The 12,515-nt window shown below is 45.6% G+C and overlaps 1 long non-coding RNA gene across 1 annotated transcript; it reads left to right on the top strand.

Moving 5' to 3' along the window:
- Positions 1-442: 442 nt before the first annotated feature.
- Positions 443-6,339, top strand: LOC309867340. Its single transcript, XR_014313121.1, has 2 exons — positions 443-918; positions 5,954-6,339. It is a non-coding gene; the product is annotated as an uncharacterized lncRNA (long non-coding RNA).
- The last annotated feature ends 6,176 nt before the right edge of the window (positions 6,340-12,515 follow it).

Here is a 12,515-nt window from a genome sequence, read left to right as displayed (position 1 = left end):
GAGACCAGTGTAGCCACGGCTGCTCCTAGAGATGCTCATGGGGGTGGGAAGATGGTGAGGGTGTCCTCCTCAGGAGGTTGGGAGATGCAGTGTCGGCAAGGTTTGCACCTGTCTTGGCGGGGTGGAGGGGAGACCCGCAGAGCTTGGACTGTGAGGCAGCTCTGGCTAATGGGGTCAGGGCACCAGTTTAAGCACATTAGGTGGTGAATGCCTTGTTGCACATTTTCCCTGTCTTGAGAGACCGGGGGTATGGTGCCTGCCAACTCCTTTGTTCCTGGAGAAGTCCCTCAGGAAACTGAGATTAGTAACAAATTCTCCTTCCTGTATGCTCCAGGCATCTTCCAAACTGCTGCTTCTAGTTTGTATCTCTTCAGGCTGTTTGTTGCGCTGTCTCTTTAAGGGCGGGGACTCAGTTTCCTCGCTCCCCCTGGGCTCTCCCAGAGCCAAACCTGCTGATTTTTAGAGTTCCAGGCTTTATGTCTCACTGACGGAAAGAACTCAACGAAATTTGGCCCCTCTGATTTTCAGCACCAAATGCTATGTGGATGTGTCTTCCCTGTGCAAGCTCCCTGGTGGGATAGTCTGTTTCTCCTCCTTCTCTGAACCCGTGGCTCCTTCTCTCCTCTGGTCAGATCCACAGGGCTTAGCCGTCTCCACGTCATGTCTGCCCTGCTTACCTTCTTCAGTGTGGCCTCTTTTCTACATTTAGTTGTTTTGCTAATCTTCAGGTCATTTCCTGGGTTATCTACATTGATGTGAATGTTATTTAGTTATACCCACAGGAGGAGGTGAGTTTAGGGTCCTACTACTGTGCCATCTTCCTGGGAGTGACTCTTTTTTTTTTTTTTCCCATTCCATAACTCTACGTGTTTTGATTGGAGTGCTTAGTCCATGTACATTCCAAGTAATTATTAATAGGTATGTATTTCTTGCCATTTTGTTACTTGTTTTATCATTGTTTTTGTAATACTTCTCTGTTCCTTTCTTCTCTTGCTCTTTTCTCTCACAGTTTGCTGGCTTTCCTTACAGATACACTTAGATTCTTTTTGCTTTATGTTTTGTATATCTATCACCAGTTTTTGATTTGTAGTTACCATTAGGTTTGTATATAACATCTTCTGCATATAGCTGTCCATATTGAGTTGATGGTCCCTCAGCTTAAACCCATTCTAAAAGCACTAAATTTTTAGTCTTCTCCCCTTCATGTTTTACATATGTGGTGTGATAGTTGACATCTTTTTATTCTGTCAGTCTATTTTATAGATGTACTTAATTTTACAGCTTTTGTGCTCCCTACTTTTTTTAACTCATGTTTATGGTCCTTCCTTTCCACTCTGAGAGTCCCCTTTAACACTTCTTGTAAGGCTGGTGTAGTGGTGAAGAATTCTTTTAACTTTTGTTCATGTGGGAAATGCTTTTTCACTTTTCTTTGTCTGAATGATAGCCTACCAAACAGAGTATTTTTTTTAAAGATTTTACTTATTTATTTGACAGAGAGAGATCACAAGTAGGCAGAGAGGCAGCAGAGAGAGAGAGAGGAGGAAGCAGGCTCCCTGCTGAGCAGAGAGCCCGATGTGGGACTCGATCCCAGGACCCTGAGATCATGACCTGAGCCGAAGGCAGCGGCTTAACCCACTGAGCCACCCAGGCGCCCCCCAAACAGAGTATTTTTGATTGCAGGTTTTTCTTTTTTCTTTTTCTTTCAGTGCTGTGAATATATTATGCCATTGTCTTCTGGCCTGCAAAATTTTTGGTGAAAAATCAGGTGATAGTCTCAATGGGATTTCCCTTGTGCGCAACTGTTTTCTGTTGCTCCTTTTAAAATTCTCTCTTTACACTGTGTTTTTGTTTGTTTGTTTTGTTTTGTTTTTGCTATTTTTATTATTACTATGTGTCTTGATCTGGATCTTCTTGGGTTGATTTTCTTGGGGGGGGGGAGAGAAAGTCTCTGAACCTCCTAGATATGAATTTCTGTTTCCTTCCCCAGTTCAGAAAGTTTTCTGCTATTATTTGTTCAGATAAATTTCTGCCCCCTTTTCTCTCTCTTTTCCTTTTGGGATGCCCATAATGCAAATGTTATTACACTTGATTATGTCACTGAGTTCCCTAAGTCTATTCTTATTTTTTCTAATTCTTTTTTTTTTCTCCTGCTCAGCTTGATTGCTTTCCATTACTTTATCTTCCAGGTCACTGATCCATGCCTAGGCTTCCTCTAGCCTAACTTAATTTTAGTTATTGAGTTCTTCATCTATATTTTTTTAAAATGTTTTTTATCTTTGTTCAGGATCTCACTGAAATCCTTCACTCTTTTCTCAAGTCCAGTGAGTATCTGTATGATCATTACTTAAAATTCTCTATCAGGCTATTACTGATCTCTGTTTTATTAACTCTCTTGCTGTGATTTTTGTCTTGATCTTTCCTTTGGGACATATTCCTCTGTCCCCTCATTTTGTCTGACTCTCTGTGTTTGTTCCTTTGTGATATGAAAGTCAGCTACATCTGCTGCTCTTGAAAGCAGTGGCCTTATGGAGAAGAGGTTGTGTAGTGCGCTGCAGTGCAGTGTCCCCTGTTCACCAGAACCTGGTACTTTAGGGGTGCCTCCTAGTTGTGTGATGTGCACCCTACCTTTGTGGATGAGCCACATTTGCCTTCAGTCCAGTCACCTGCAGTGGTTCTCTTTGCCTGATTTGGTCCCCATGTTGTTAATAGGCCAGTCAGGGTTTGCCTGGGGCTTACACTGGGTCAGAACAGGCATTTGCCAGAGCCGGGTGGCACCAAACTGAAGGCACTCTCCCTGTGTTGTCCCCCTGAGAAGACTTCAAAGATTTATTTATTTATTTGAGGAGGGGAGGGGCAGAGGGAGAGAGAATCTCAAGCAGACTCTGTTCTGAGCACAAAGCCTGATATGGGACTCAATCCCACGACCCTGAGATCATGACCTTAGCCAAAATCAAGAGTTGAACACCTAACGAACTGAGCCAGGCAGGTGCCACATGCCCTGAAGAGCTTTCATTGGTGGGTAGGGACTGTAGTCAGACCAGATGTTCATGATCCAGTGTTGACAGATGTGTATTTTTAGGAATTTATCCATTTCCTCTGCTAACCAATTTGTTCATGTACAGTTATTCACAATGTCTTTATCTATAAAGACATAAAAGACATAAAGATATATAAAGACATAAAGACCTTAAGGTCTCCTCTTCCATTTCTGATTTTAGTTATTTGAATCTTCTCTCTTTTTTTCTTCATTAATCTAGCAAAGGTTTTGTCAACTTTGTTTATCTTTTCAAAACCCAACTTTTAATTTTGTTGATTTTTTTCTATTCTCTATTTCATTTATCTCTGCTCTAATCTTTTATTATTTCCTTCCTCTGCTAGCGTGGTTTTACTTTGTTCTTTTTCTATTTCCTTGAGGTATGAAGTTAGGTTGTTGATTTGGGACCTTTCTTTCTTTCTTTTTAATGTAAACACATACAGCCAAAAGTTTCCCCCTGCTTTCACTGCATCTCTTAAGATTTGGTATGCTGTGTTTTTGTTTTTGTTTGTCTTAAGGTATTCTCTAATTTCCCTTGTAATTTATTTTTTGGTCCATTGGTGATTTAACTGCATGTTATTAAATTTCCACAAATTTGTGGATTTTCATTTTCCTTCTGCTATTGATTTCTAGTGTCTCCCATTGTTATTGGGAAAAAATACCTTCTATGATTTGAATCATTTAAATTTGTTAAGACTTGTTTTGTGGCCTAACATGTGGCTTACCTTAGAGAGTATTTTATATGCACTTAAAAAGAATATATATTCTGCTGTCGTTGGGTGTTCTGCATACATCTGTTAGGTCCAAATAGTCTACAGTGTCATTCAGGTCATGTATTTACTTATTGATCTTCTGTCTGGTTATTCTATTTCTTTTCTTTAAAAAGATTATACCATCTCTTGAAAGAAATATATTCACATGGTTCAGAATGTTAAAAGTACATGAAGTCCTTCATTTTTGTCTTCCATTCTCCAGTTCTCCTCTCCAGAGACACTCAGTGTTATCAGTTTCTTGGTTCTTTTGGGGTGGGGGTTAAACAAAATACATATTTCTGGGGCTCTTCCCAGAGTTTTTGGTATAGTAGGTCTGGGTAGGGTTCTGGAAAACTGTACAGGAGGTTATTCTGTGGCTCCAGATTTGAGGATCACTGCTCTAATCATCTTTCACATAAATGAACATATAGGTCAGGCATTTTATTGAAAAAGACTAAGGCACAGAGTAGGATGGGCTACTCAGGATAGATAATTGAACGGAAATTTTCAAAGAACAAGAGGCTGTCAAAAAGAGCATTTTGCAGCTGGGCAGTGGTGTGGAGGAAAGGCTGGTCTGGAATTAGGAGTCCTGGGTTCTCATCCCAGATTTGCCACCAATTTGGGGGGACATTGGACACTGGTCAGTGCCCTTCTCTGTCCTAGGTTTCCTACCCATGAAGTGAAGAGATTGGACAAGACAGTCTCCAGAGTCCCCTTCCCTGCAGCTTTTTAACATTTGGGGATTCCAAGCCTCTGCTTTCCCATAACCCATCCATGGGCTTGTCAGTGTTACTGTTTGCCTCCATAGTCATCGTTCCCTCCCTCCCTCCCTAAACATGTAGTGAGCTTGAAATGAGAGTTGTATTTTCTGTGAAGAACGTCTGGAAAGGGGATCCTAGGCAGAGGGGTTAATGTGTGCATGGATACATGGAGGCAAGAAATAGCATGGCCCCTCCTTGTGGGGGAGGGGCTGTACCTGGCTCAGCATAAGTAGGATGGGGAGATTAGGAAGTGTGTCCCGGGCTCCTGACGAGAAGTTAGGAGGGTCCAGGCATTAAGAGCCTTGTGAGCCAGTCTAAAGAGTTAGGGCTCTGTCCTAGAGGCAGTGAGGAGGCCTGAAGATTTTATATTGGAGAGTGATTCCCTCTAATTTAATTTTAGGGAGAATACCCGAGCATAAATATGGGAGGCAAACTGGAGGGAGGCAATACAAGCATAACGGAGACCAGGCAGGAGGCTGTGGCTGAAATCTGAGCAAGAAATCCCCACAACGTGGGTGCCTGGGTGGCTCAGTGTGTTAAGCTGCTGCCTTTGGCTCAGGTCATGATCTCAGGGTCCTGGGATCAAGTCCCGCATCGGGCTCTCTGCTTAGCAGGGAGCCTGCTTCCCTCTCTCTCTCTCTGCCTGCCTCTCAGTGTACTTGTGATCTCTCTCTGTCAAATAAATAAATAAAATCTTTAAAAAAATTAAAAAAAAAAAAAAGAAATCCCCACAACGTGAATTTAAACAGTGAACTTGACGGGTGCCTGGGAGGCTGAGTTGGTTGAGTGTCCGACTTTGATTTCAGTTCAGGTCACGATCTCGGGATCCTGGGACTGAGTCCCGTGTCGGGCTCCATGCCCAGCATGGAGCTTTCCCTCCCTCTGCCCTGACTCGAATTCTCTTTCTCTAAAGTAAATGGATATGTCTTCATAAATACAGAATAACCAGCAAACTTGAAAGAGTAGATGGGTTCAAGAGACAATAAGAAGAAACGATCAATGGGGTTGGTAACTGACTGGTCAAGACGGTGAAAGTGATTTTAGTGATGTCTATCTTTTCCGAGCCTTTATGCCTGTGAAATCATCTTAACTATTAAAAAGGCTTTATACAGGGGCGCCTGGGTGGCTCAGTGGGTTAAAGCCTCTGCCTTCGGCTCAGGTCATGATCCCAGGGTTCTGGGATCGAGCCCTACGTCGGGCTCTCTGCTCCGCAGGGAACCTGCTTTCTCCTCTCTCTCTCTCTGTCTGCCTCTCTGCCTACTTGTGATTTCTCTCTCTCTGTCAAATAAATAAAATCTTTAAAAAAAATTATAAAAAATAGTAAAAAAGGCTTTATACCAAAAAAAATGTTGATTCCACTGTTACTTTAAAAAAAAAAAGATTTTTTTCATTTATTTATTTGACAGAGAGAGACACAGCGAGAGAGGGAACACAGCATGGAGAGTGGGAGTGGACGAAGCAGGCTTCCCGCCAAGCAGGGAGCCCGATGCGGGGCTTGATCCCAGGAAGGCAGACGCTCAGCGACTGAGCCACCCGGGGGTGCCCGATTCCACTGTTGCTTTTGACAGAAGATTAGAACCATTCTGAGCTGCCTTTGAGGTATGTTCCCCCTGAGGCAGCCTGTGAGACTGACAGCTTGGAGGGGCAGTGACTCAGTGAGGCCCCCATTGCTGACTTCTAAGGGGGAAGAGAGCTTGAGGAAGATGATACAGGGTCACCTAAGCTCTTTGAGGGTCAGAAACATGTCACCCCAGGTCACATGAAACATAATAAAATGCACCTGCCTCCACAATTCAGTATCATTTGAATCTAACTACACAAGTCGCATTCCGCTTGCCTGTTTGACAAAGGTTACATTTTGCAGGCAAACATTTATTGTGATCGTGCTATTTTTAGTCTTGGGAGTCAACCTCTTTTGTTTGCTTGTTGGTCGCTTTGTAGCTTGCAAACGTTTTGCTCAGCCTCAGCGACGCGTGAAGGGACCTGGGGTGCGCTGAGGCCAGCGGGTGGCAGTTTCGGGGAGCCCCGCTACATCCACGGAAGCAGCTTTCTACTCATGAGAGAGCTGCCCCACCAGAAGAGCTGCCTGTTCCTGGACACAATTTTATTTCGGGCCAACTAACCTTCATTTAGCACCTGGTACATGCCGGGCACCGTCCCTCCATCAGACCTGCGGCAGGAAGGGTTTCTGGCCTTAATGGGGAACAGGAGAGCACAGTCTCTAGAGTCCTTCGTGTTTAACGATTTCATGGCCATGAATGCACCGCCCAGCGGCCTGCCACTCCCAGTGTGATTCCTGGTCCGGCAGCGCTGGCTGGGAGCTTGTTAGAAATGTGGATCTCAGGCCCTGCCACACCTCCCACCCCAGCCCTAGGAATCAGAATTCGCCTTTTCACAAGCTCCCAGGTGATTCCAGTACGCGGGACTGCTTGAGACGTGCAGTCCTTGTGGGCTGGCGGGCTCCACTGGTCTCACCAGCAGGGACCTGTCCTGGGCTGACCGCAACTCTCAGTTTAGGGGCTTATTTGTGACTAGGGGCGTCATGAGCTGACGGCCACACATGCATCCCCAGCCAGCAACTCTGGGCCCCTGTGGGGGTGGCTAGAGGCTGTGGGCTGTACAGAAGCTCATGGGGTTCGCTCAGGCAGTGGGGCCGCCGCCTGGGTGAGGAAGGGGCCTGCTGAGGACTCCCTGCCAGCCTCAGGGCCCCCTCCTGTAGCCGCAGAATCTGTTCTGTCTTGTACAACGAGTCTCCTTGGCTGACCTGGGAAGGCATGGGGCGGCGTGGGGCTCTCTTCATTCAGCAGGCGGGCCGAGGCTGCCGCTGCTATGAGGGGTCTGTCTCTGGGGAGGGCAGAGCAGCGCCTGCAGGGACCCTGGGCAGCCTAGAATTCTGATTTTCTGTCCTACCACCTGGGGGTTGGGAGGCCACTCAGTCCCTTACTCTCTAAGCATTTGCTAAGCACCCACTGTGTGCCAGGTACTTTGCCAACATCTGGTTAATCTGTGCCCCCAATATCTCCCAATATCTCCCAAGGAGTGGCTGGGAACTGAGGCTCAGCCTTGTGAGGCGACTGGCCTAGGCTGCCTGGTGGGCTCCCATGCAGGCCCACACTGAGGAAGCCACGGTGTGGGGCCTGGTCTTGGGGAGGGGAGGGCAAGGAACGAGGGAGTTATGGGCCCGGCAGGGATTGAAGCGGATGGAGCCCAGCACCAGCACCCATGGGGTGTGCAGCCCTGGGAGTGTTAGGACAAATGCCCCCGTGACTCTGAGGTCGGGTAGAGGATCCCAGAAGGTGGAGCCATGGCTACTGGGTGGCCGCAAAGTACCAAGAACCAGCCACGTTCTTCCAGAGAGCCTGTGGGAAGCCCCGTGCTCGCAGGATTACGATGGAGCCAAAGGCAGATGCTTAACTGACTGGGCCACCCGGGTGCCCCTGCCTACTGATTTCTAATGTCCTAGCTCATTCTTTTATTTTTGAGTGTATCCATTTTATTATACGGCCTTGTTTTGTTCCCAATTATTTTTCTCTTTTAAATGGCCTCATTTTACCTTTTCTCCTCTCCAACCTTTTAAGCCTTCTGTTTTCCTTTCGGAGCTGCTATTTAGTTATCTGTTTTTATTGTGGTGTATTTCCCTCCAATTTAAAAAAAATCATATTTTTCTGACTTGAAAGTGTAATGCATTTTTATTGCTAAATGTTTGGAAAATATAGGAAAAGGGTAGAAAGAAGAAAATTAAACTATCCCATTAAGCTCTCCTCTAGGGATAATAAGCACTGTCGCGTTCTTCTAGTCTCTTCAACTACCTCTCTAGCCACACACGCTTACACATACTGCTGTAACCCTTTGTCCACCATTGCGCTGTAAATATTTTCCCACGATTTGATGTTTGTTGAGAAAGAGTCTTTATTTCCTCATAGCGTGAATGGTCTAGAGCAAACAGTGCACCCGTCCCTTCCTCCACACCCACACCCCTGCGCCTCAGACCAGCCCAATGTCAGGAGAAGGTGCTGTTCCTCTACATCCCTCTAGAATATGAAAATGCATTTTCATGTATGTTTTAAACAAGAATTGTAGGGCTGCTTGGGTGGCTCAGTGGGTTAAGCCTCTGCTTTCAGCTCAGATCATGATCTCAGGGTCCCGGGATCGAGTCCCGCATTGGGCTTTCTGCTAGGCAGGGAGCCTGCTTCCTCCTCTCTCTCTCTCTCTCCCTCTCTGCCTACTTGTGATCTCTCTCTGTCAAATAGATAAAATCTTTAAAAGAAAAAAAAAGAATTGTATTAGACACGTGGTTCTGCCTTTTGCTTTTCCCCTCAACAACATGATAGGTGTCTTTCCACGTGAGCCCCGAGTGGGGCAGAGGTGGGCTTGCAGAGGCTCCACCAGGCAGGGTGGGGTTCACCGCCCCGAGTCAGATAACCCCAGAAGGCCCCGCTGGCCCATCTATCACCAGGGATGTTCCAGAGGGAGCTCATGTTTGTGGCCCATAAGCCAGAGAGGATCAAAGCACCATTCATTTCATTATTAGCAGAGCAAATGCCTGAAACCGGAGAGGCCTGGGTTTGAAAACCGGCCTGCAACGTGCCTCCTGGCGCTTCCTGGTGTTCCAGCAAGTGCAGAGCAGGAGGCCAGCCCACCAGCACTGCTCGGCGGGCACAGGCCGGGGATGTGGGAGGAGGTGGCTTCTCCAGTTTCCTGGTTCCCACTCAAGACGAGGTGCGAGGGTAGCCAGCTGTCCAGGCTGGAGCCCTGCCTGAGCAGCAGCTTTGCTATAGTCTGTTGGATTCCATCGTAATGATGCTACAACACGGAGTGACTGCAGGCCAGGCACAGCTCCCAGCCTGCTTCTTATCTCCTAACTCTTAATCCTCATGAACACTCTGGAAAGAAAACACGATATGATAGTATTTTTGGATGATAATGTTTTTCAGAGAAGAAATCAGAGGAACAGACGAGTTACTTAACCACTCGTCAGTGGTCACACAGCTGGCTGGAAGTAGACTCTGGATTTGAACCCAGACAGTATTCCTAACTGTGATGCTGTTCTAGTTTAGTTTCTAATGGCTCTGAGGTATTTACCTCATCTGGCATCTGGGTCCCTGAGTTAACCTCCTACAGCGTGATGCCACATGAGGGTCAGGCCCTCCCTCTCTCGTGGGAGAGCAATGAGTAGACATTGAGGCAGTCACACTGCACCCACGTGAGTATGTGTCCTCGTTCATCTTCTGGGTCAGGAGGCCCAGGAAGGCCCAAATGAGGAGCCACACCTCACACGGGACTCAAAGGTAGAAAGAAGTTGGTCCGCGGCGCATAGCCAGGCTGAGTCTGGGCATCTGGGCAGCCCCAGTGTAGGGGAACCTGAAGGAGATATCCAGAACCCAGGGTGAGGGACAGCCAGGATGCCCCAAGGCAGCCCAGAAGCTACGAGCCCCCAAAGGTGAACAGGGAGGGCAGCCTAGGGAAGAGCAGCCATGGGCGTGTCCATTCAACACCGTGACCTCACCCTTGATAGACCAGGTCTGATCAAAGCCTAACAACTCCTCCTCCAGGCTTGGGGTGTGTTGAGAGGAAGTGGCAGAGCAATCTTCCCTGCACGGAAAAGTACAGGCCGAGCTGACACATTCTTTTTAACCACGGCACATCATGCCGTCAGGAGGCTTAACCTACTCACGAACATTTAGCCGCGTGCTCCCCCAAATTCCACTCCTTCTACCGTGTTCTCCATTTTCTCCAAGCGGCTTTTATGTCCTCCAGCAAAGTTGTATATAGCTTTTGTCACATAGGAATTTTACATTTCTTGTTAAATTTATTCCTAGGCATTTTACAGCTGTCATTATTTTGAACTTAGGGTGTTTAAAGCATACACACACACACACATATATACGTGTGTGTATATATATGTATGTACCTATATATATGTGTATTGTGCTTGTATATTGCCAGATATGCTCACCTTTTCCTTTGTACTGCCAATTCTGATATCAGCCTCAAAGGGTCTTCTCCACTCCAAGATTATGGAGCCATTAGCTTAGATTTTCTTCCAAAACTTTCATATGGTTGTTAGCCAAATTGTTAGTCAGTAGAACCAATGTAATATATTGAGTTACCCATCTTTTTCCCCACTGATTCAAAATCACACCTTTATCACACATCAGAGTCTTATATCTAGTGAATCTTCTCAGTTTTGTGTTCTGTTCTATTGATCTGTTAGTTTACTCCCAGGCCGATACTACAAAATGACTTTATTTCTTATTAGAAAAGCAATAAAGGCTTATTACAGAAAGATCAGAAGATACGCAGACAGAAACAAACAAAAAAACACTCACGATTGTATCCCAGGATAGCTACCATTTTACTCTGGTGTTTCTCATTCTAGATCATTTCATTTATATAAACATGTGTAAAGATATATTCATACAGTAAAATTAAGACAATGTTGTACAGTTTCATCAACTTTTTTCATCGTATGATACTTCAAGAATGTTTCCTTGCTAATAAATACTCTTTTTTAAAGAGGGAGAGAGTGTGGAAGTGGGAGCAGGAGCAGACGGAAAGAGAGAGAGATAATCTGAAGCAGACTCCGTGCTGAGCATGGAACCTGATGTGGAGGCTTGATCTCCCCACCCTGAGATCATGACCTAAGCTGAAATTGAGTTGGACGAGCCACCCAGGTTCCCCCTGATAAATACTCTTTAAAAAAATTTTTTATTGAGGGATGCCTGGGTGGCTCAGTTGGTTAAGCAACTGCCTTCGGCTCAGGTCATGATCCCAGCGTCCTGGGATCGAGTCCCACATCGGGCTCCTTGCTCCGCAGGGAGCCTGCTTCTCTGTCTGACTCTGCCTTCCACTCTGTCTGCCTGTGCTCGCTCTCACTCGCTCTGACAAATAAATAAAATCTTTAAAAAAAAATTTTTATTGAAAAGTATAACATGCATGCAGTATGGTACACAAAACACACACATTTAACGCAGTGATTTATCACAAAGTGAACACCCATTCTCTTTCACTATCTCAAATAAAAAATATATTTAAAAAAAATAAAGATTTGTTTTTTTTGAATGAGTGAGAGAGAACAAGGTGGGGAGGGGAGGGACAGAGGAAGAGGGAGAAGCAGACTCCCAGCTGAGCAGGGTGCCTGACATGGGGCTTGATCCCTGGACCTTGAGATCATGACCTGAGCTGAAGGCAGACGCTTAACTGACTGAGCCACCCAGGTGCTCTGAGAGAGAGAATCTTAAGCAGATTCCAAACCCAGTGTGGAGCCTGATGTGGGACTTGATCTCATAACCCTGATATCACAACCTGAGCCGAAATCAAGGGTTGGATGCTCAAACAACTGAGCCACACAGGCGCCCCTGTTTTCCTCTTGTTAATTTTTTTTTCCAGTCCCAGCCAGTGAAGCTAAGATGGGTAGAGGAAAAACTCTTCCTCTCCTACAGTTTGGGCAACTATGAAGGGCCAGTAAAAGCTTGGGAGGCCCCACTGGTTCTGGAACCTACAAATGAAATCCTGGAACAATGGATAAAACTTGGCAAGAGGTAGGAATTCGTTTTTCATGTCAACCTCCTGGATGTCTGTTTGTAAGAGGAAGGTAAAAACTCCTCCTTGTCCTTCCCCGCCCCCCAAATTTAGATTAATAGGAGAAAATATTTGTGTGAGATAGTTCTTTGGCTTTGTGCTGTTTTTGCTATTTGCTATTGATCTGATTTTCTCCCAAGAGTAGACATAATTTTTCTTTGTCTTGGTATTTTATGTCATTTGTCACAGTGAGGAGAATCATAAAACTTAAGTATAGGTCCTGTAAGCCCCTTGTTTGAGTTAGCGACACAGATTGGTGAGCTGACTTCTCCCCAGAATGATATCTATTTGGACAAACTTTGCTGTGGGTCACCAATTAAAAAAGAGAGAGAGAAATGAAATTCTGCTTCTGTTTCATTTCATGTCTTGAGAGTTTGGCTTGGGTCT

The sequence above is a fragment of the Mustela nivalis genome (assembly GCF_964662115.1).
Source record: "Mustela nivalis genome assembly, chromosome: 6".
NCBI classification, from domain to species: Eukaryota; Metazoa; Chordata; class Mammalia; order Carnivora; family Mustelidae; genus Mustela; species Mustela nivalis.
Note: the sequence above shows the minus strand (reverse complement) of the source record. Positions and strands in the feature narration are given on the sequence as shown.